The sequence below is a fragment of the Pseudophryne corroboree genome, assembly GCF_028390025.1.
Source record: "Pseudophryne corroboree isolate aPseCor3 chromosome 3 unlocalized genomic scaffold, aPseCor3.hap2 SUPER_3_unloc_35, whole genome shotgun sequence".
Lineage (NCBI taxonomy): Eukaryota > Metazoa > Chordata > Amphibia > Anura > Myobatrachidae > Pseudophryne > Pseudophryne corroboree.
The window spans coordinates 847,611-869,187 of record NW_026967525.1 but is presented as its reverse complement, the minus strand read 5'-3'; the positions used below and the strand labels follow the sequence as shown (position 1 = coordinate 869,187).

Sequence of the window (21,577 nt, the reverse complement as noted above, 5' to 3'; positions counted from 1 at the left end):
TTCAGCAACCCAGCCTTTCCTGGAACACCAGCTGGCACAATCCTGGGTTATCTCCATTGCTACAGTCGGGCCTGGTAAGGACTTTCCATCTAGAAGATCATAAGAACTATCTCACACTACCAGTGCCCTGTGGCTCCTGCCATCCTGTAGTACCCAGGAACTGTATTTATTATTTGCTGACTTTTACGTTTTCTTTTACTGCTGCTGTGTTGCGGAGTTGTCATAATAAACATCATTGACTTTTATCCAAGTTGTCGTGGTCACGCCTTCGGGCAGTTATTATTCATGTTACTTACATGTCCAGGGGTCTGATACAACCTCCCAGGTTCCGGTACATCTCAGCCCCTACAACTGAGGCTGCCTCCCGTCAGCTCAGGCCCTCAGTTGTGACAGTAAGCACTGACCTAATGAATCCAGCCGGAGACCAGGATCAAGCGGCCAGGCCGATGCAAGAACTGGCAGCCCGACTAGAACATCAGGAGGCTGCACAGGGCCACATCATCCGCTGTCTCCAGGATCTCTCTACTCGGCTGGATGGGATTCAGACAACTCTCCGTGGATCAGGCGCATCTGGTGCGTCAACCACAGTGACTCCAGCTATAACCCCACCCACCTTACCCATTTCTGCTCCACGTCTTCATCTTCCAACGCCAGCAAAATTTGACGGATCTCCAAGATTCTGCAGGGGATTTCTCAACCAGTGTGAGATTCAGTTTGAGCTACAACCTGGCAATTTTCCCAGTGACCGTACAAAAATTGCCTACATCATCTCTCTTCTCAGTGGCTCCGCCCTTGACTGGGCATCACCGTTATGGGAGAGGTCCGACACCCTGCTATCTTCTTACACTGCATTCGTGTCAACATTCAGGCGCATCTTCGACGAGCCAGGCCGGGTAACCTCAGCTTCATCCGAGATTCTCCGTTTACGCCAGGGGTCACGTACTGTAGGACAATATCTGATACAGTTCCAGATCCTGGCATCCGAACTGGCATGGAACGACGAGGCCCTGTATGCTGCATTCTGGCATGGCTTATCTGAGCTTATTAAAGATGAGTTAGCTACCAGAGACTTACCTTCTAAGTTAGATGAGCTAATCTCACTCTGCACGAAAGTTGATTTACGTTTCAGAGAGAGAGCAACTGAGCGTGGAAGATCATCTGCTCCAAAATCTTCTGCTCCTCCTCCTTGTCAACTGTCACCATCTAAAGATGAGTCCATGCAAATTGGCCGTTCCCGTTTAACTCCTGCTGAGCGCCGAAGACGTCTCTCTGAGTCTCTTTGTCTTTACTGTGCAGCTCCGTCTCACACCATCAATGCCTGTCCCGAACGTCCGGGAAAACTCCAAACCCTAGCTCGCCCAGGAGAGGGCCGGCTAGGAGTAATGATCTCCTCTCCATCTCCTCATGATTGTAATCTCCCAGTCTCGCTTCAAGTTGCTCAACGTTATCGGAACGTCATTGCTCTCCTTGATTCCGGAGCAGCTGGGAACTTTATTACTGAAGCCTATGTTAAACGGTGGTCCCTACCCACCGAGAGACTTCCTTCCTCCTTTTCCTTAACTGCCGTGGATGGCAGTAAAATTTTTGATACTGTTATTGCTCTAAGGACTCTACCAGTTCGTCTGAGAGTGGGAGTTCTTCATTCCGAACTTATTTCACTTTTAGTGATTCCAAGAGCCACACATCCTGTGGTCCTGGGCCTTCCATGGCTCCGTCTTCACAATCCTACAATTGATTGGACGACTACGCAAATCCTGGCATGGGGTTCCTCCTGTGCAGAGACATGTTTGTTTAAAGTATTGCCTGTCTGTTCTTCCTCCCCCAGGTCGTCTGATGTTCCACCTCCTCCATATCAAGATTTCACGGATGTGTTCAGTAAAGCTTCTGCTGATATCCTTCCTCCTCATAGAGAATGGGACTGCCCGATTGATCTCGTTCCAGGGAAGGTTCCACCTCGAGGCCGAACTTATCCGTTGTCTCTCCCCGAGACGCATTCTATGGAGGAATACATTAAAGAGAACCTAGCAAAGGGGTTCATTCGACCTTCTTCTTCTCCAGCCGGCGCAGGCTTCTTTTTTGTAAAGAAGAAAGATGGTGGTCTGCGGCCGTGCATCGACTACAGAGGTTTGAACGACATTACCATCAAGAACCGCTATCCTTTACCCCTGATTACTGAGCTCTTTGACAGAGTTAGCGGAGCTACCATCTTTACAAAGCTGGACCTGAGAGGTGCATACAATCTCATCCGGATCCGTGAGGGTGACGAGTGGAAGACCGCATTTAACACCCGTGACGGACATTATGAGTACCTCGTCATGCCCTTCGGATTGAGCAATGCTCCAGCTGTCTTCCAGCATTTCGTCAATGAGATCTTCAGAGACATTCTATACCGTCATGTCGTGGTCTATCTAGATGATATCCTCATTTTTGCCAACGATTTAGAGGAACATCGTTTCTGGGTAAAGGAGGTTCTGTCCCGTCTCCGTGTCAATCATCTCTACTGCAAATTAGAGAAATGCGTCTTTGAAGTCAAGTCCATTCCGTTTCTAGGGTACATTGTGTCCGGTTCCGGACTAGAGATGGATCCTGAGAAACTACAAGCAATCCAGAATTGGCCGGTACCCTTAACCCTCAAAGGGGTCCAGAGGTTCTTAGGGTTCGCCAATTATTACCGAAAGTTTATACGAGACTTTTCCACCATTGTGGCACCTATTACTGCTTTCACCAAGAAGGGTGCTAACCCGTCCAAGTGGTCTGAAGAAGCCATGCAAGCTTTTCATCTTTTAAAACAGAGGTTCATCTCTGCACCTGTCCTGAAACAGCCTGACATCGACTCTCCTTTCATCTTAGAGGTGGATGCCTCCTCCGTTGGAGTAGGAGCGGTGTTATCTCAGAGGGCTAAAGATGGTCATTTACATCCTTGCAGTTTTTTCTCACGGAAGATCTCCCCAGCGGAGCGCAACTATGCCATTGGCGACCAGGAGTTGCTAGCCATCAAGCTCGCTCTAGAGGAGTGGAGATATCTGTTGGAGGGAGCTTCTCATTCAATCACCATCCTTACAGACCACAAGAACCTTCTATATCTAAAAGGCGCACAATGTCTCAACCCTCGTCAGGCCAGATGGGCACTTTTCTTTTCCAGGTTCGACTTTAAACTCCAGTTCTGTCCGGGCTCTCAGAATCGCAAGGCCGATGCCCTTTCCCGCTCATGGGAGCAAGAAAATGAGTCAGAGTCTTCAGACAAGCATCCTATTATAAATCCGTTGGCATTCTCCACGGTAGGGATGGACTCTATGCCCCCATCAGGGAAAAGTTTTGTGAAGCCGACACTAAGGAAGAAGCTCATGCATTGGGCCCATGCTTCCCGTTTTGCCGGACATACAGGTATCCAAAAAACCCTGGAGTTTATCTCTAGGTCCTATTGGTGGCCAACTCTGAAAAAGGACGTTTTGGAGTTTATTGCATCTTGCCCAAAGTGTGCTCAACATAAAGTATCCCGCCAGTCGCCTGCGGGGCAACTGGTTCCACTATCTGTTCCCCGTCGACCATGGACCCATTTGTCGATGGATTTCATTACTGATTTGCCCATGTGCAACAAGTTCAATACCATCTGGGTGGTAGTTGACCGGTTCACCAAGATGGCACACTTCATTCCTCTCACCGGTCTTCCGTCAGCTTCCAAGTTGGCTCAAGTATTCATACAAGAGATCTTCCGACTCCACGGTCTTCCAGAAGAAATTATCTCAGATCGAGGAGTTCAATTCACAGCCAAATTCTGGCGAAGTTTATGTCAAGTCCTCCAAGTCAAGTTAAAGTTTTCCACGGCTTACCATCCTCAGACCAATGGTCAAACTGAGAGGGTGAATCAGGACTTGGAGGCCTTCCTCCGCATCTATGTGTCCTCCTCTCAAGATGACTGGGTTCAATTACTTCCCTGGGCCGAGTTCTGTCATAACAACCAGTATCATTCTTCATCTTCTTCAACACCATTCTTCACCAACTTTGGATTCCACCCTAAAGTCCCTGAGTTCCAACCGCTTCCAGCAACTTCTGTTCCCGCAGTGGATATCACCTTGCATCAGTTTACCAATATCTGGAAGAGCGTACGATCAGCTCTGCTCAAGGCATCGTTCAGGTATAAGAAGTTTGCGGATAAGAAGCGTCGAGCAGTTCCTGCTCTCAAGGTGGGTGATCGGGTATGGTTATCCACGAAGAATTTGAGGTTAAGAGTTCCCAGTATGAAGTTTGCACCTCGCTACATCGGTCCTTTTAAAATTGATCAAGTCATCAATCCTGTTGCTTACAGACTCCAGTTACCTCCCTTCTTAAAAATACCCAGGACATTCCATGTTTCCCTGTTGAAACCGCTAATCTTGAATCGGTTTCATTCCTCACTTCCACCAACTCCGAAAGTCCAAACTCAACGAGGCGTTGAGTATGAAGTGGCCAAGATCCTGGACTCACGTCACCGTTACGGTCAACTTCAGTATCTCATTGACTGGAAGGGCTATGGTCCTGAAGAACGCTCTTGGACCAATGCCTCAGACGTCCATGCTCCTGCCTTGGTCCGAAATTTCCACGCAAAGTTTCCTTTAAAGCCTAAGAAGTGTCCTGGGGCCACTCCTAAAGGGGGGGGTGCTGTCACGATCCGGGTATCTGGACGCCATTACTTACCCTTCAGATGCCTCCTAAGGCGGGCTCAGCGTTCCAGGACCGGATTCCGCTGTTCCTGAGTTTCCACATGCAGAGTGTCAGAGTGGTGTTTTCATCAGCCGCGGCCTCCGCTGTGCCCGCGTGGTTAAATGTGCATCTATCAGCCTGGCGTCTCCTGTCTCCGGTGGCCGGCGCCGCCATTACTGTTTCCCAGACCACATGGATTACAAACCAAACTTCCCTCCAAGTGTCTGCATGGGCGCAGCCATCTTGGATTTTGTCATCTGATCATTTCCACCAATCTGCTGTCTGTATTGTTGTTTTGCATAATTGCCTAGCCAACCCCTTCCTTGCTGCAGGTATAAGTAAGCTGTGCCTGAGCAAGGAAGACGTCAGTGCTTTGGTTGTCAAACCTAGTTCCTGTTTGTCTCTCTCCTGTGATTGTCTTCCAGGTTCCAGCTCCTGTCTCAAGACTTCCACCATAGAGACCCGCACCAGCATTCCACCTGCGGTGTAGCCTGACTCTCCAATCCATTGTGGATTCATCTGTTTCCAGCTACAACATTACCTGCTTCCAGATCAGCTTCCAGCAGAGTACAGCTTCCCTTAAAGGGCCGGTGTCCTTTCTACACTTTACCACTCTCCACCGGTATTATTATTTCTCCGCTCTCAAATTCTACATTTCAGTTCATATTTCATCGCTCCCAAGTTCATTTATTATTTAACTGGATCCAGCCAGTATCCACTCCGTGCTAACAACAGTCTGGTTCCAGCCAGTATCCACAGCAGCTGTTTTACCTTCAGCAACCCAGCCTTTCCTGGAACACCAGCTGGCACAATCCTGGGTTATCTCCATTGCTACAGTCGGGCCTGGTAAGGACTTTCCATCTAGAAGATCATAAGAACTATCTCACACTACCAGTGCCCTGTGGCTCCTGCCATCCTGTAGTACCCAGGAACTGTATTTATTATTTGCTGACTTTTACGTTTTCTTTTACTGCTGCTGTGTTGCGGAGTTGTCATAATAAACATCATTGACTTTTATCCAAGTTGTCGTGGTCACGCCTTCGGGCAGTTATTATTCATGTTACTTACATGTCCAGGGGTCTGATACAACCTCCCAGGTTCCGGTACATCTCAGCCCCTACAACTGAGGCTGCCTCCCGTCAGCTCAGGCCCTCAGTTGTGACAACTGACTCCCAGCCCTATGTGACCAGGGTCCATGGTACCAGAAGCAGCTTCTGCCTCCTTACTGCTCTGCTTGCTTTCTTCCATCTGCAGATGAAGGACTATTACCAGCAGTACCAAGAAACCCCATGCAGTACTGAGATGTCAGGGGGGAGACAGGATTGGTGGCACTATTGCTGTAGCGGGGGATGCCGGAGGCACTGTCTGTGGGTAATATTGTTCCCAAGCAGCACTGAGGTGGCAGAGGGAGGGAGGATGTGGCAGGAGGCAGTGTCTGTGTGAGCAATCTTGTCCTCAAGCAACACTAAGGTGTCAGAGGGGGAGACTGGATGGGTGGTAGTAGTGGGGAGAGAGTGGGTGGCAGTAGTGATGGGAGATAGGGCTGGTGGCAGAAGTGGGGAGGGACAGGGTGGGTGGCAGTAGAACAATAGTGGTGCTGCTGGAGGCAGTGTCTATGTGGGTAATCTTGTCCCCAAACAGCACTGAGGTGTCAGAGGGGGAGACAGGATGGGTGGTAGTAGTGGGGAGAGAGTGGGTGGCAGTAGTGATGGGAGATAGGGCTGGTGGCAGAAGTGGGGAGGGACAGGGTGGGTGGCAGAAGTGGGGAGAGACAGGGTGGGTGGCAGTAGAACAATAGTGGCGCTGCTGGAGGCAGTGTCTATGTGGGTAATCTTGTCCCCAATCAGCACTGAGGTGTCAGAGGGGGAGACAGGGCGGTTGTCCACAGTGCAGTACCAGGGGCTGCTGGTGGCAGTAAAGAGGTGTATGGGTCCTGCACAGAACCAGTTGATAATTATGACTTAATGAGTATTATGCTTCCTTTTTTCTAATTAATCCCTTGTATGTGATCATTTATTGTTATTTGTCAGCCTTTATCTGTGCTCTGTGTAATAATCCTGAAAGCAGTGGTGCTACCGGTCTCCTATCCTTTGAATTAACTTGCGAAAAATGAGTAAAATATGATATGAGGTGCACTCTGGAAGCTCATAGGGGGTTAATCAGAGATGAATGCAGATGTGACATCACGCAGCCCCCGGAGAACGGTTCCGGTTCGCTCCACGTTAACCCCTCAGGAATGCGACCACAATGTGCGTTTGTGTGGCTGCTCCACATGTGCGTTTTGCCACAACCGGTAAACTGCTGCGGGCCGCTATTGTGGCCGAGTCTGAAAGACTCCCATAGGCTTTTGGCTCTTCTATTTTTGTATAATGCTGTTTATTGGATTTTAAACAAACAGGAAACCAAAAGTGACAGCACACATTACAGAGGTATACAAGAGGGGTGATGGAATTGAACAACCATCAAAAATGTACATAACACCATATCCGTAATACAGAATGTTCAGTTCGCTAGACATGTACTACCAAATTTGGTAACAAACAAATAAAGAACAAAAAGGACAACAGATAATGTAATAACAAAAGGAAGACAAGGAGAGAGACAATACAGTGACACAAATAGGAAAACATAAAAACACGGGTCAGGTTCCACTATAGGAATAGTCCTTAAACGGCATAATCAAACATTAATATATAGAGGTGAGTGAGGAATTCAATCATATTCAGGTAGTGTCAGATTGGGGGGAAAGTAATTGTGACAAATCTGCAGCGCTATTAATAATCATGGGAAGCCCTCGCCGCGCCCGGAATTCCTCCCATTTCTACCATCTCTCCCGCACCCGAGGAGGCGTAATTGAATATACTGGTTTCAAAGGAAAGGGAATAATTGGACTTGGTGTGGCGCACTCTAACAGAACATACTTATTAAAATATAACTTTTATTTTTGTTTATACTTAAAAAAAGCCAAGTACTGTGAAATAATAAAATGTAAAAGACAGATGTGAGACAAAGTGCAACATATAGTGTTAAAAACCCACACTCTCTGGTTCCACTGTGCTGTGCAATGTCTTAAATCTATATGTATATTGAATATATTCCAGGTTCTCTGACCTTTTTATACAAGAAATTTTGTGGTGCTGTCAGAATGTGATCACAATATTTAATTCAATGTAAACCTTGCCTGAGTTTTACATTATTTGTCGGTTTATATTAAAGACCTTTCTTGTGAATGATCTGTTGGATGTCAAAATTATTACTGGTAATACCACCTATATGTTCCGTCTGTCCTTCTTAGAGGATAGCTCATATACAATCATGTGTATATTATAACATATCGTTTGGTAAAGCCTTCATACCATAATTCCCAAAAAACATGGCTCCCCCGTCCTCAGCTGTCAGCGTTTTTATTGTTCTAAGTTTATGAACCCCACTTTTACTTGAAATTGTTCTCTGTGCTCTCAGTCTAAGCTGTTAGCACTTAATGTTCTGCGCTCTCAGTCTAAGCTGTCAGCACTTCATGATATTCTTCCATATACTGGATTTGCATATCCAAAATACCTATTATCAAGTATAGTGGTTTTCCTATAAGTGGGAGCCTGTCTATCACTGTAAGGGCTTGTACAGTGATTCACTGAGTTTCCTTATAATTTTTAATATCTTTATTAGTTTGTGCTCTCAGACTATGCTGTCAGCACCCCAAGTAGTATTTGGGAAGATATTGTATGAAGGGAAATAGCTCATACGTTTAAGAGGTGGCTTTTTCCTCAAACAGATCTGTTCTACTCAGACAAGTACATTTGAATTTTTAGGTCACACTGTGATAAATCAAATGCCCATCTCAGTCTTATTTAATGTGCATATTCAATCAGCTACTTGCCAGTAAATATAGTGATTTTGTGCTTGGGGCTTGAATCCCTACTAAAATCTTAAATAGTTACAATCTCAATCTTTATTTGGTCAGTACACTCTATTTCTGTCATCAGCATTGAAAATTGATCTGTAGATAGGAATTGTTCTTATAACAGCAATTGTTACATGTATAGCGTATCATACCGATCCACAAAAATGTCCCAGATTATGTAGGGGGATCAACATAGGTCTATTCAAAAAAAGATTTTTTATATTTGTTAATGCCCGCTCAATTACCCCTATAATTATTCCATCAATGTGTATTAAATCTGGGAACTGTATATGACTTCCAAATATATTAGTACTGTGTGATCCTTGTGAGGCACCCGTAAAGTATGTGCTGCCTTGAAGTGGATACAGTTGCTAAATGTTGTAGCAAATTAATTCTATTGCACTGAAGCTACCTTACTTTGAATTTCTGTCAGAGTCTGGTAGCTGTGCTATTGCTACAAATCTGTATGAGTCATACGTTTGTTTGAAACTTACAATTGTCAAGCGTTATAGTAAATACTGTTGCACTTGAGCTGATTATCTTGGTGTAGTGACTATGATGTTAATACATGGGATTGTATGGTTTTGTGGAGGAAACCTCCTGGACTATATTGTAGGCAAGTTATTTATCATTCCCTTCATGGGCTCCCTTGTGCTGGAAATGTGATTGTTGTGTTTGCACACCTGAGAGACGATCTGTGCAATTAATGACTACAGGCTACTCTGTACACTTAGCTGACTGCATGCTGTTCTATGCACATTGGTGACTGCGGGCTAATCTGTACATTGGATTGACAACAAGCTATTCTGTACACATTGCTAACTATAATCTAATCTATACACATTACTGACTATTGCACCTAACTATGACATGCACATGGATTTAGCACATGGAGACAGCGTGATACGCCGACGCGCGTTTCACAGTTAAAGTTTCATCAGGGCTAACCAGAACGTCTACCCTGTTTGGAATATCATTGTTAAGCCGCACCAATCACGGAGCGGTAAACCTGTCACGTGATATATTCAGCCTATCGTACTGCCGCTCTGATCATTCTCCATCTAGCAGAGCGGTCTGGCCGGTCACGTGACTGGAACGGACCAGACGGGACTCTAGGTTACTGGCACTAGAGAAAGGATGAATGTTATTTCTATGTCTGCTACAATGGGCTACGTTCTCTTTCATAGACCCGGAGTCTCTTGTTTGTCCCTATTGAGTATATGTGTTTGATTCCCCTGGTTCTTAATATGTGAGCTGAGTACATAATGTCATAAACGTGATCTTATATTCATGAATATCATAATCTATCTTTCTTATCAAAACAGTGTGGGTAAAAAGTGAACTTTGAAAAAGAAAAATGAAAATAAAAATGGTGACTGTTAATCATAAAAACGTGAAAAAATAAACATAGTGTATGGTACATAGTGACTTCTTATAGGTAGTGTGAAGAAAAATTATTTTATATGTGTGAATTTTCCTAAACTTAATCACTTGTGTACTCCATCAATATAAATAGATGGGATAATTAATTTGTGAGTGATAATTAAACATAATAAAATTATATTGGGACGTGCATATCGTGGAGTGAATTAGGAAAGTTACCAGTGTGCTTTGTGATGTATCTGGGTGAGAAACTTAGGACTGTATAGTATACAGTACCTTTAGATTGTATTATATTTTAATGACTCCCAATGGTTCGCAATCTCGTATATTATAAATAAATCTAACAATCTTTGTGGTTGTGTATAACTTAGGTTTAATAACATTTCCTATATAGGGATTATTCAGTAGTTAACTTAATAAATATTTATGAACTCTCATCAAGGTTAGTCAATCTACCTTTGTAAAGGGAATATAATGAATATCACATGGATCCCCTCAGGGTCTACTACTAAATTTTATTATTTTCTTACATGGAATATTTGCTCGTACTGCCTTTGTATCGGCTTCTAAATGTGTTATACTCATACTTCCCACCTGAAGGTAGGGCTTTGTAACCAGGGAATAACAAATATCATATAGATCCTCTCATGACCCACTAATGTACTATGTTATTTTATTATCTCCCTTCCTAGGTTATTTACGTGTTACTGTCACAGCCGTAGCTTCCAGGTGAGTACTACTCATATTTCTTCCCCATAATGGTCGATATTATGGACATAATTAATGTGCTTCTTAATTCACATTTTTAATTGTGAATTATATTTTGTGTAGCTTTTTCATCCTGTAATTTATTGATTTATTTAACTCTACTGTCTGGTTGTACCAGCTCATCCCGTCGAGTCCTCATGGTAAGTATATAGTCATCTGACTTAGGATGGAATCCAGATCATCACTTAACAGATTTTATCCATTCATTTGAGAAATAACCCAGATTCCCTGTGCAACAATTTGATTACCTTATACCTGATATTAAGCACAAGATGAGATATCCTATTGTCTTATTATATGGGAAAATTTCCACTGAGAGATACCAATTAAATTCATAAGGGGAATGAATTGCTTTATCTTCTTCTTTAGTCAGGAAAGAGATGGACTGTTACCTACAGAGATGGAAGATAGCTATTATATTCATTTAGCCCCACTGGTTGCAGACTACCCATTAAGAAAATGAGTTTAGTCTCCAGTTTTAACAGTTCATTATCGATGTTGCCCCCTCTAATGCCCAACTGAATTTGCTGCATACCATATGCTTTCAGGCCTCCAGTATCGCCCCCATGATATTGCAGAAAATGTTTGGCCACTGATGTTAGAGTTCTGAACCTCTCTACATCTTTTCGCGCATTTTTTATATTATTAGCATGTTCCAGGATGCAGACTTTCAGTTTGCGAATGGTTTTGCCAATATAAATTTTACCACATGGGCATTCAAGATGGTACACTACGCCCATTGTGGTACAGTTGATGTAATTGTGAATCTGCCATTTTTTACCAAATTTATCTGTATATGACTGTTTTGGTGTCATATATTGACAAGCTTTGCATCGACCACACTGGTATGATCCTTTCTTGTTGTATAATTGTCTTGAAGACACAGAAAGGTGACTCTGTACAATTAAGTCTTTCAAATTCTTAGATCCCACCTGAAGCCCTACCTTCAGGTGGGAAGTATGAGTATAACACATTTAGAAGCCGATACACAGGCAGTATGAGCAAATATTCCATGTAGGAAAATAATAAAATTTAGTAGTAGACCCTGAGGGGATCCATGTGATATTCATTATATTCCCTTTACAAAGGTAGATTGACTAACCTTGATGAGAGTTCATAAATATTTATTAAGTTAACTACTGAATAATCCCTATATAGGAAATGTTATTAAACCTAAGTTATACACAACCACAAAGATTGTTAGATTTATTTATAATATACGAGATTGCGAACCATTGGGAGTCATTAAAATATAATACAATCTAAAGGTACTGTATACTATACAGTCCTAAGTTTCTCACCCAGATACATCACAAAGCACACTGGTAACTTTCCTAATTCACTCCACGATATGCACGTCCCAATATAATTTTATTATGTTTAATTATCACTCACAAATTAATTATCCCATCTATTTATATTGATGGAGTAAGCAAGTGATTACGTTTAGGAAAATTCACACATATTAAATAATTTTTCTTCACACTACCTATAAGAAGTCACTATGTACCATACACTGTTTCTTATTTTTTTACGTTTTTATGATTAACAGTCACAATTTTTATTTTCATTTTTCTTTTTCAAAGTTCACTTTTTACCCACACTGTTTTGATAAGAAAGATAGATTATGATATTCATGAATATAAGATCACGTTTATGACATTATGTACTCAGCTCACATATTAAGAACCAGGGGAATCAAACACATATACTCAATAGGGACAAACAAGAGACTCCGGGTCTATGAAAGAGAACGTAGCCCATTGTAGCAGACATAGAAATAACATTCATCCTTTCTCTAGTGCCAGTAACCTAGAGTCCCGTCTGGTCCGTTCCAGTCACGTGACCGGCCAGACCGCTCTGCTAGATGGAGAATGATCAGAGCGGCAGTACGATAGGCCGAATATATCACGTGACAGGTTTACCGCTCCGTGATTGGTGCGGCTTAACAATGATATTCCAAACAGGGTAGACGTTCTGGTTAGCCCTGATGAAACTTTAACTGTGAAACGCGCGTCGGCGTATCACGCTGTCTCCATGTGCTAAATCCATGTGCATGTCATAGTTAGGTGCAATAGTCAGTAATGTGTATAGATTAGATTATAGTTAGCAATGTGTACAGAATAGCTTGTTGTCAATCCAATGTACAGATTAGCCCGCAGTCACCAATGTGCATAGAACAGCATGCAGTCAGCTAAGTGTACAGAGTAGCCTGTAGTCATTAATTGCACAGATCGTCTCTCAGGTGTGCAAACACAACAATCACATTTCCAGCACAAGGGAGCCCATGAAGGGAATGATAAATAACTTGCCTACAATATAGTCCAGGAGGTTTCCTCCACAAAACCATACAATCCCATGTATTAACATCATAGTCACTACACCAAGATAATCAGCTCAAGTGCAACAGTATTTACTATAACGCTTGACAATTGTAAGTTTCAAACAAACGTATGACTCATACAGATTTGTAGCAATAGCACAGCTACCAGACTCTGACAGAAATTCAAAGTAAGGTAGCTTCAGTGCAATAGAATTAATTTTCTACAACATTTAGCAACTGTATCCACTTCAAGGCAGCACATACTTTACGGGTGCCTCACAAGGATCACACAGTACTAATATATTTGGAAGTCATATACAGTTCCCAGATTTAATACACATTGATGGAATAATTATAGGGGTAATTGAGCGGGCATTAACAAATATAAAAAAATCTTTTTTTTAATAGACCTATGTTGATCCCCCTACATAATCTGGGAAATTTTTGTGGATCGGTATGATACGCTATACATGTAACAATTGCTGTTATAAGAACAATTCTTATCTACAGATCAATTTTCAATGCTGATGACAGAAATAGAGTGTACTGACCAAATAAAGATTGAGATTGTAACTATTTAAGATTTTAGTAGGGATTCCAGCCCCAAGCACAAAATCACTATATTTACTGGCAAGTAGCTGATTGAATATGCACATTAAATAAGACTGATATGGGCATTTGATTTATCACAGTGTGACCTAAAAATTCAAATGTACTTGTCTGAGTAGAACAGATCTGTTTGAGGAAAAAGCCACCTCTTAAACGTATGAGCAATTTCCCTTCATACAATATCTTCCCAAATACTACTTGGGGTGCTGACAGCATAGTATGAGAGCACAAACTAATAAAGATATTAAAAATTATAAGGAAACTCAGTGAATCACTGTACAAGCCCTTACAGTGATAGACAGGCTCCCACTTATAGGAAAACCACTATACTTGATAATAGGTAATTTGGATATGCAAATCCAGTATATGGAAGAATATCATGAAGTGCTGACAGCTTAGACTGAGAGCGCAGAACATTAAGTGCTAACAGCTTAGACTGAGAGCACAGAGAACAATTTCAAGTAAAAGTGGGGTTCATAAACTTAGAACAATAAAAACGCTGACAGCTGAGACTGAGGACGGGGGAGCCATGTTTTTTGGGAATTATGGTATGAAGGCTTTACCAAACGATATGTTATAATATACACATGATTGTATATGAGCTATCCTCTAAGAAGGACAGACGGAACATATAGGTGGTATTACCAGTAATAATTTTGACATCCAACAGATCATTCACAAGAAAGGTCTTTAATATAAACCGACAAATAATGTAAAACTCAGGCAAGGTTTACATTGAATTAAATATTGTGATCACATTCTGACAGCACCACAAAATTTCTTGTATAAAAAGGTCAGAGAACCTGGAATATATTCAATATACATATAGATTTAAGACATTGCACAGCACAGTGGAACCAGAGAGTGTGGGTTTTTAACACTATATGTTGCACTTTGTCTCACATCTGTCTTTTACATTTTATTATTTCACAGTACTTGGCTTTTTTTAAGTATAAACAAAAATAAAAGTTATATTTTAATAAGTATGTTCTGTTAGAATGCGCCACACCAAGTCCAATTATTTCCTTTCCTTTGAAACCAGTTTCTTATATTGGCAACAATATAATCTGTGGCAGCACCTCCCTAGTTTGACCAAAATTATTAGGCAATATACTACACAAAGGGGTATTCCATTCCGGAAAAATATTAACATTAATACTAGTGCAGTAGTTTTCCCATTCCCTTTTTCCTACAAATTAGAGTTATTGAATATACCCCTCCTGCTGTTTCGAATAAAAAATGTTAATGAGTATTGTTAATGATAGATTGGATGGTGGGTATCGACTGTGATTTCCACAGCTGTCCAATTGCAGCCTTGATGGATATCAGTACATGTCCAGCCATATATCTGTCACATAGCAATAAATCAAACGTTGAGTAATGAAATAAAGCAAACAAAGGATTCATTGGTACATCCATTCCCAGCACCTCCCGCAGAAGGGAGGACACCAGTCCACAGCGGCTGCAAAGCCGGGCATTCCCAGAAGGTATGTAAAATATTACCCACATGGCCGCAATTTCTCCAGCAAAGCCGGGAAACCGAGGGCCAGATGCTATGAAGCCGCTGCGGGGTAAAGTACGCTCTGTGGCATAATTTATAATACATTTCAGAATGTTGGAGGCATCTAGAAATCTTAAAGCACCTTGAGGAGATGGAGTCCCACTCTTCTTCTCGAAGGACAATAGATAGATCCTTTTCCCATTTCAGCTGCGGGGGAGTCTTACCCTGTTTAGTCAGTAGCACAATATACTGATACCATTTGGAAATCCCACCTCCATGTGTAGGAGAAGACAGCCTAGAATGTAAGGAAGCAGGAAGGGGAACGGGGCTCGCTAATCTACCAGAACAGAAGTGGAGCCAGTGACGTATTTGCAGGTATTTGAAGAAATCCTGTTTTGGTATACCTGAATGGGTTTGTAAGCTAGAGAAGGTCACTAAACCTCCTTCCGAACAGAGATTCCTCAAATGCACAATCCCAGCCTCCATCCAAGCGTCCAGTACGAGATTAGATATGACACATGCAATAGTTGTAAGTGATAAGTCGCAATAGTTCTAAGTGATAAGTCGGCCGACGGCAGCGAAACAGTCGGGTCAGATGAAACTACAGCGTACCAAAGTTTCAAGGTGTTTCTAATCGCTTCCCCTGGGCCTTTCCATTTTGGGACGCTATGGATGGGAAGCATAAAAAGATCTCTCATGTCTATTGACCCGAGGAAAGACCGTTCGATGAGGACCCACGGTTTGGAGTTGTGCATATTGAACCAATCCCGGGCCTGACTAAGAACACAGGCAGTGTGGTACGCTTCTAAATTAGGGTAAGCCACCCCTCCTACAGTCTTGGGTAACATCAAAACCTGTCTGGCAATGCGAGGTCTAGACCCCTTCCAGATATAGTGAGAACATTTTTTGTTAGCCCTTATATTAAGAGGTTTGGGAAAACTACGAGGGATAGCCCGAAACAGGTAGAGGAGTTTAGGAAGTATGATCATCTTAGTTGCAGAGATACGTCCTAGCCAGGAAAGTTCATGGCGGGACCATTCTTTAATTAATTTTTCAATTGCGTTTAATAAGGGTGTGTAATTACAGTCGTATAAATCCCCTTCTAAAGAGAGATGGATACCCAAATACTTGATAGATCTCCTTTGCCAAGCATAATGGTATCTGTCTTTGAGCAAAGCGACGGTGCGTGGTGGAATGTGAAGAGGTAGAGCTTCCGTTTTGGAAGTGTTTAACTTGTAATAGGAAATTCTGGAATAACGGTCCAGAATACTATGAAGGGCCGGGAGGGAGGTGTCGGGGTGGGTCAAACAAAGCAATATGTCGTCAGCAAATAAACTAATTTTATGCAGCAGACCTATCAATGGGCCCATAATTGTCATCTCGGACCTAATCATTTCGGCTAGAGGCTCAAAAGCTAAGGCGAATATAAGGGGTGACAAGGGACAACCTTGTCTAGTGCCATTCGAGATATCGAAAACTCCAGACAAACAGCCATTAACAAACACCCTTGCAGAGGGAGCAGAGTACAGAGCGAATATAGAGTCCAAGAACCTCCCAACAAATCCAAATTTATCCAGAACTGCTCTTAGATATCCCCAGTGGAGTCTATCAAACGCCTTTTCGGCGTCCAATGACAGAATTAGGAGGGGCGTCTTATGTGCATCGCAGTATTCCAGTATGTTGTACACTTGTCGGGTGTTATCCGGGGCCTGCCTGCCAGGGACAAAGCCGACCTGGTCAGCAGCTATGAGGGATGGGAGCAGCGGGGAGAGACAGTTGGCAATAAGCTTTGCAAAAAGCTTAACATCAGTATTCAACAAAGCTATGGGACGGTAATTTTGGACAGATGTAGGGGGCTTGCCAGGTTTAGGAATGGCGGCTATCTGTTCCTCAAGCATTTCCCTCGGAAACCACCCTACATCTGATGCCTCATTAAAAACAGACAACAGCACAGGGGCTAAGTCATCTTTAAATGATTTATAAAAAATTTGAAGGGAATCCATCAGGGCCACGTGCTTTGTCTCTCGGGAGATCATCTATAGCTGCTTCCAGTTCTTTTATTGTCCAAGGGGAGCTGAGGGACAGACAGGCTGCGGAGTCCAACATCAGGAAGGAGATCCCCGTTAGGAAAGACTGGATATCAGCTGCTTTGGGTTGGGGGGTAGTCGGGTCCAATCTTAAACCATATAGTCGAGAATAATACTCTGCAAAGGTGTTTGCAATATCATAGGGGTCAGACACTCTAGATCCTTTGGAGGAGCAAACATAATGTATTTTAGCCCTAGCTCATCTACCTCGTAGCTTCCTAGCCAGGAGGCGACCCGCCTTATTACCAAGTGTATAAAACCTCTGGTTTAGTCGCGCCATATTGCGTTGCACATCCCGAAGAGAGCAAATGTTAACCTTTTCTCTAGCAGCTAGTAATATCTTGAAAACCGATCTATTTTGAGGGTCAGCTTTATGCAGCAATTCAAGTCTGGCGACCTCTCTTTCAGCCACCAAGCGCTCGTGTTGTTGAGGGCGTTTAAGCCTAGAAGCTGTTTGGATGGCAGATCCCCGAACTACCGCCTTAAAAGATCACTAGTTTTAAAGATCGAGGTATCTTCAGGTTTATTGGTGTCTAGGAATAACTGTATAGAACGTTGTATTGCGAGAAAAGCTTCAGGGTGGTTAAGCCAGAAATTTCCCAGCCTCCAGGGCCCTGGAGAGACCATACAGGCCTCCAGTTCCCAGGCTACTAATAATGGGGAATGATCGGACCAAGTCATTGGCAATATAGATATTTCCTGAATGCCTGTTAGGGTTTCTTTATTAGTCAGAACGAGGTCAATTCTAGAATACGAGGAGTGATCATGCGAGTAGAAAGAGTGGTCTCTCTCCGTGGGATGTTCGGTTCTCCATGCGTCATACAGATCGTATTCACCTAGTATGCGGCGAAAGCCAATGTTCCCACCACGGGAGGTCAGATTCCTGGGAAGGGAGCCTCTAGTAGCCCAAGACCTAACCATAACGGGATCCACAACCAGATTGAAATCCCCCAAAATCAGAAGGGCCCCCTTAGTATGCTTCTGTATTAAAGAGCATATTTTCTTGCAGAACACAAGCTGACCAGAGTTCGGTGCGTAACAAGAAACTAAAGTGACCATAGCGTTTTCAAGTAATCCTATCAAAATGAGGTACCGACCTTCAGGGTCTACAATTTGAGATTCTAGGGTGAAGGAGCAGTTCAAGGAAAACATTATCGTTACACCAGCCCTTTTTGTGGGACTATTAGCCATATAACAGATAGGGAATCGGCCATCCTGAAATCTAGGGGGGTCTAATTTCCTAAAATGAGTTTCATGAGTTGCAACCACATTCGCTTTCATTTTATAGAAAGAGGACAGAGCCAATTTACGCTTCTGAGGGGAGTTCAATCCTTTAACGTTTAGTGAAATTATTTTGACCATGATTAATTAGTCGGGGAGTGAAGTGACCGTTGGAACCTACAAATACAATCTGGAAGAATACCGTATCCTGAACTTTATGACAAAGAGGAAACAAAACCCTGGGGGACACAAGACACATAAGTGGGACATACAGGGGTGGACAAGAGAAGAATAGAAAGACAGTAAGGAAACAGACCCCGTAAAGATACGGAGCCATAGCAAGGCGCCAAAACATCCAGCGCCTCACGCAACTAAATAGAGAGGTTGGTGGCCAACCTCCCCACAGTCAAAAAGCAGAGAGCTATAAATCTCGGCATACAAGAATAAATCCACTTGACATACAGAACATAGAAATGTAAAACTGCAGAAACACGCTATCTTAAGAGAAAAATAAATAACTATATATATATATATATAGATACACATATACCCATCTAGACATATACATACACATCACTTCGATTCAAAGTAAGCAGGTTAAGCTAAGGTCAACAGTGAAAACAGCATAATGAGGCAAAATACGTATCTGCGACCCCTAAGCAAAGCACTAAACTGCGGGTATATGTCAGACCTGGAGAAAGAAAATTGCAGGGCAAGCGCAAGATTAGTAATCAACTTGTGTATGAACTATAGCAGTCTCTGCAGCAATACAACTTGGAAAGGTAATCTCCGCCAATCGGAGGCCGTTCTTGGCAAATAAGTGTAGCAGATGGGCGACTCTACTTCTCGGCCGTCGACCAGTCCTGCTGGAGTCGGCGGTCAGGAGAGCCGGGCCCACGATCGCCCTCTAGATTCCATTTACGAAGAAGGCTCATACCATTCTCCACGGAAGAAATAGCAATAGTGCAACCGTCTCTAGAAATTAGCAAACGCGTGGGGTAGCCCCATCTATAAACGATGCCAGCCTTCCGAAGAGCCACGTTAACAGGTTGGAAAGAGCATCTTTTAATAAGGGTGTAGTGCGACAGGTCTCCAAAGAGTTGAAGCTGGCCTAAAGCCCCTGCTGAGTCAGAAGAAGGTCTAGCCGCTTTGAGTAGAGATTCTTTAATATGGTAGAAATGGACCCTCATTAGAACATCTCTGGACGATCCCTCAGGAGCACTCTGGGACTTCGGAAGCCGATGTATGCGGTCTATAAGCAGATCCGAAGAAGTGGCAGAGGGCAGCAGTTTCTTGAAAATCCCCATAGCATAGTCATGAAGGCTGCTATTGGATACCGATTCCGGCACCCTCCTGAGTTTAAGGTTGTTCCTGCGTGAACGGTCTTCCAAATCCGCAACTTTATCCCGCAGAGTAGCCACTTCTCCCTCGAGACTATCATGAGAGTCAAAAAAGAAAAAGAGGTAGCATTGTGGTGCACAAAGTCAAATGGCTATGATAGCTATTGAATCATGAATTAAAACGTAACTTTTATTATACTGTTTTAAATAAACTCCCCACCTATCTAAAAAGCGAAATATTTTAAAAAATAGAGAATAGTAAGAAATAAAGTATTAAAATCTAGCGCTGGGGCACCTAATATGACTCCTATTAATGCTCAATAAGCGATCCAAATATCGGTAATAATATTGTGTCGTGATGTGTAAATTGTCACCACTGTATATATTACAAAGTGGTCCACTGGTTAACACCAGCAGAAACAACAGCGAGAAGCACTCCTCATATATTTAGTCCGTATTATCCTTTAATTTGGGAGTGATTCATAAATGGAGATAGGGATTAATAAACACTTGAAAACCTAAGTAGTGGGATGAGATACTATGTCTCCCTCAAACACTGTTGCAAAAAATGTAACATACTGAATTATCCTCTGTCATGGAGTGATAGACCAGATCACTGTAGCAAATATAACAAATGGGCTGTGTGCTCTATTGTCTTTAAACTGCTGTGATGCAGAACGTCATCTGCGATTATGATTATTCACAATACTTGGATAACTGTATTCATTATACGTCTAACAGAGTGAACCAATGTGGGATTCTGGTGATTAAGTTCGTAGAATATGACAGAGTAATAATGTTAGAATAATGATAACTAAATTAATTATGTTTCTTTCTCTTTGTACTACTTAAATCTCTATTCTACATATCACACTGAAGTATTAATACAGATGGTAAATGTAATTAATTTCTCTTCAGAGTGTGTGGTGAGCCGTCTGGTTCGGTCACCATTTAAACATGATTATATTTCCACTACATATGAATCATTGAGCTATATAAGCAAAGACCAATTCCCTTATGCCTGGGAGGGATTAGGTTCACGTTAGTACTGTTGGATAAAGGTGCCTGGTATTATGAATAGTAATTTTCTCACAGTCAGCAAGATTCTCGCATTGAGAGCAGTATTATATCATATAAACGTATGCACTCGCCCTTAAACCGTGTTTCTTTATAAATAGGACTAGCAACAGTCAGCTAGGTTCACATAAGCCGTACTAAATAAAACGACATTTAGTAATCCTGGTCTACACGGTGTTATGGTCTGTTATAAGTCTCTCCTAGTAGAAGAGACTAGAAGTATCTTGTGCAAAGAGAAAATACAAAAAGGAAATAGCAGCGCTGAATAGGTTATTGTAGCAATTGATAATACGAAGGATTGAGTGATGAATTAATCATATATTTTAATAAATTAATTATAATAATAACGGCCTTTAGATAAAAATTGGATACATATCCATGTGACAATTAAAAACAATTCATATGGGTCAAGATAAAAATTGACTGCCTAGCACATTATCATCCGTTCCTGATGTAAAGACCTGGAAATTTAGCAGATGGAGACAGACTGACAGCGCAGTCACACCGATGCACTTTACCCAAAAACCGCTAGAGGTGTAGTCCCTTTGAGATCGTCACTGATGTTTTGGCTTCCAATCAGCCAGATTCAGGGTCCTCATTTGTTACGTGTCCTCTTTATGAAGATGGGGTAGATGGTGCTCCTTAATCAGGAGATAGTTGTCTCAGTTGAACTGCAGGTGGCAAAGT

At 42.5% G+C, this 21,577-nt stretch overlaps 1 protein-coding gene across 1 annotated transcript in view; it reads right to left on the bottom strand.

Moving 5' to 3' along the window:
• The window catches only part of LOC134984095 (zinc finger protein 850-like), a 228,955-nt gene that overhangs the window by 121,357 nt on the left and 86,021 nt on the right, over positions 1-21,577 (bottom strand). The gene's annotated exons all lie outside the window — the stretch shown is intronic.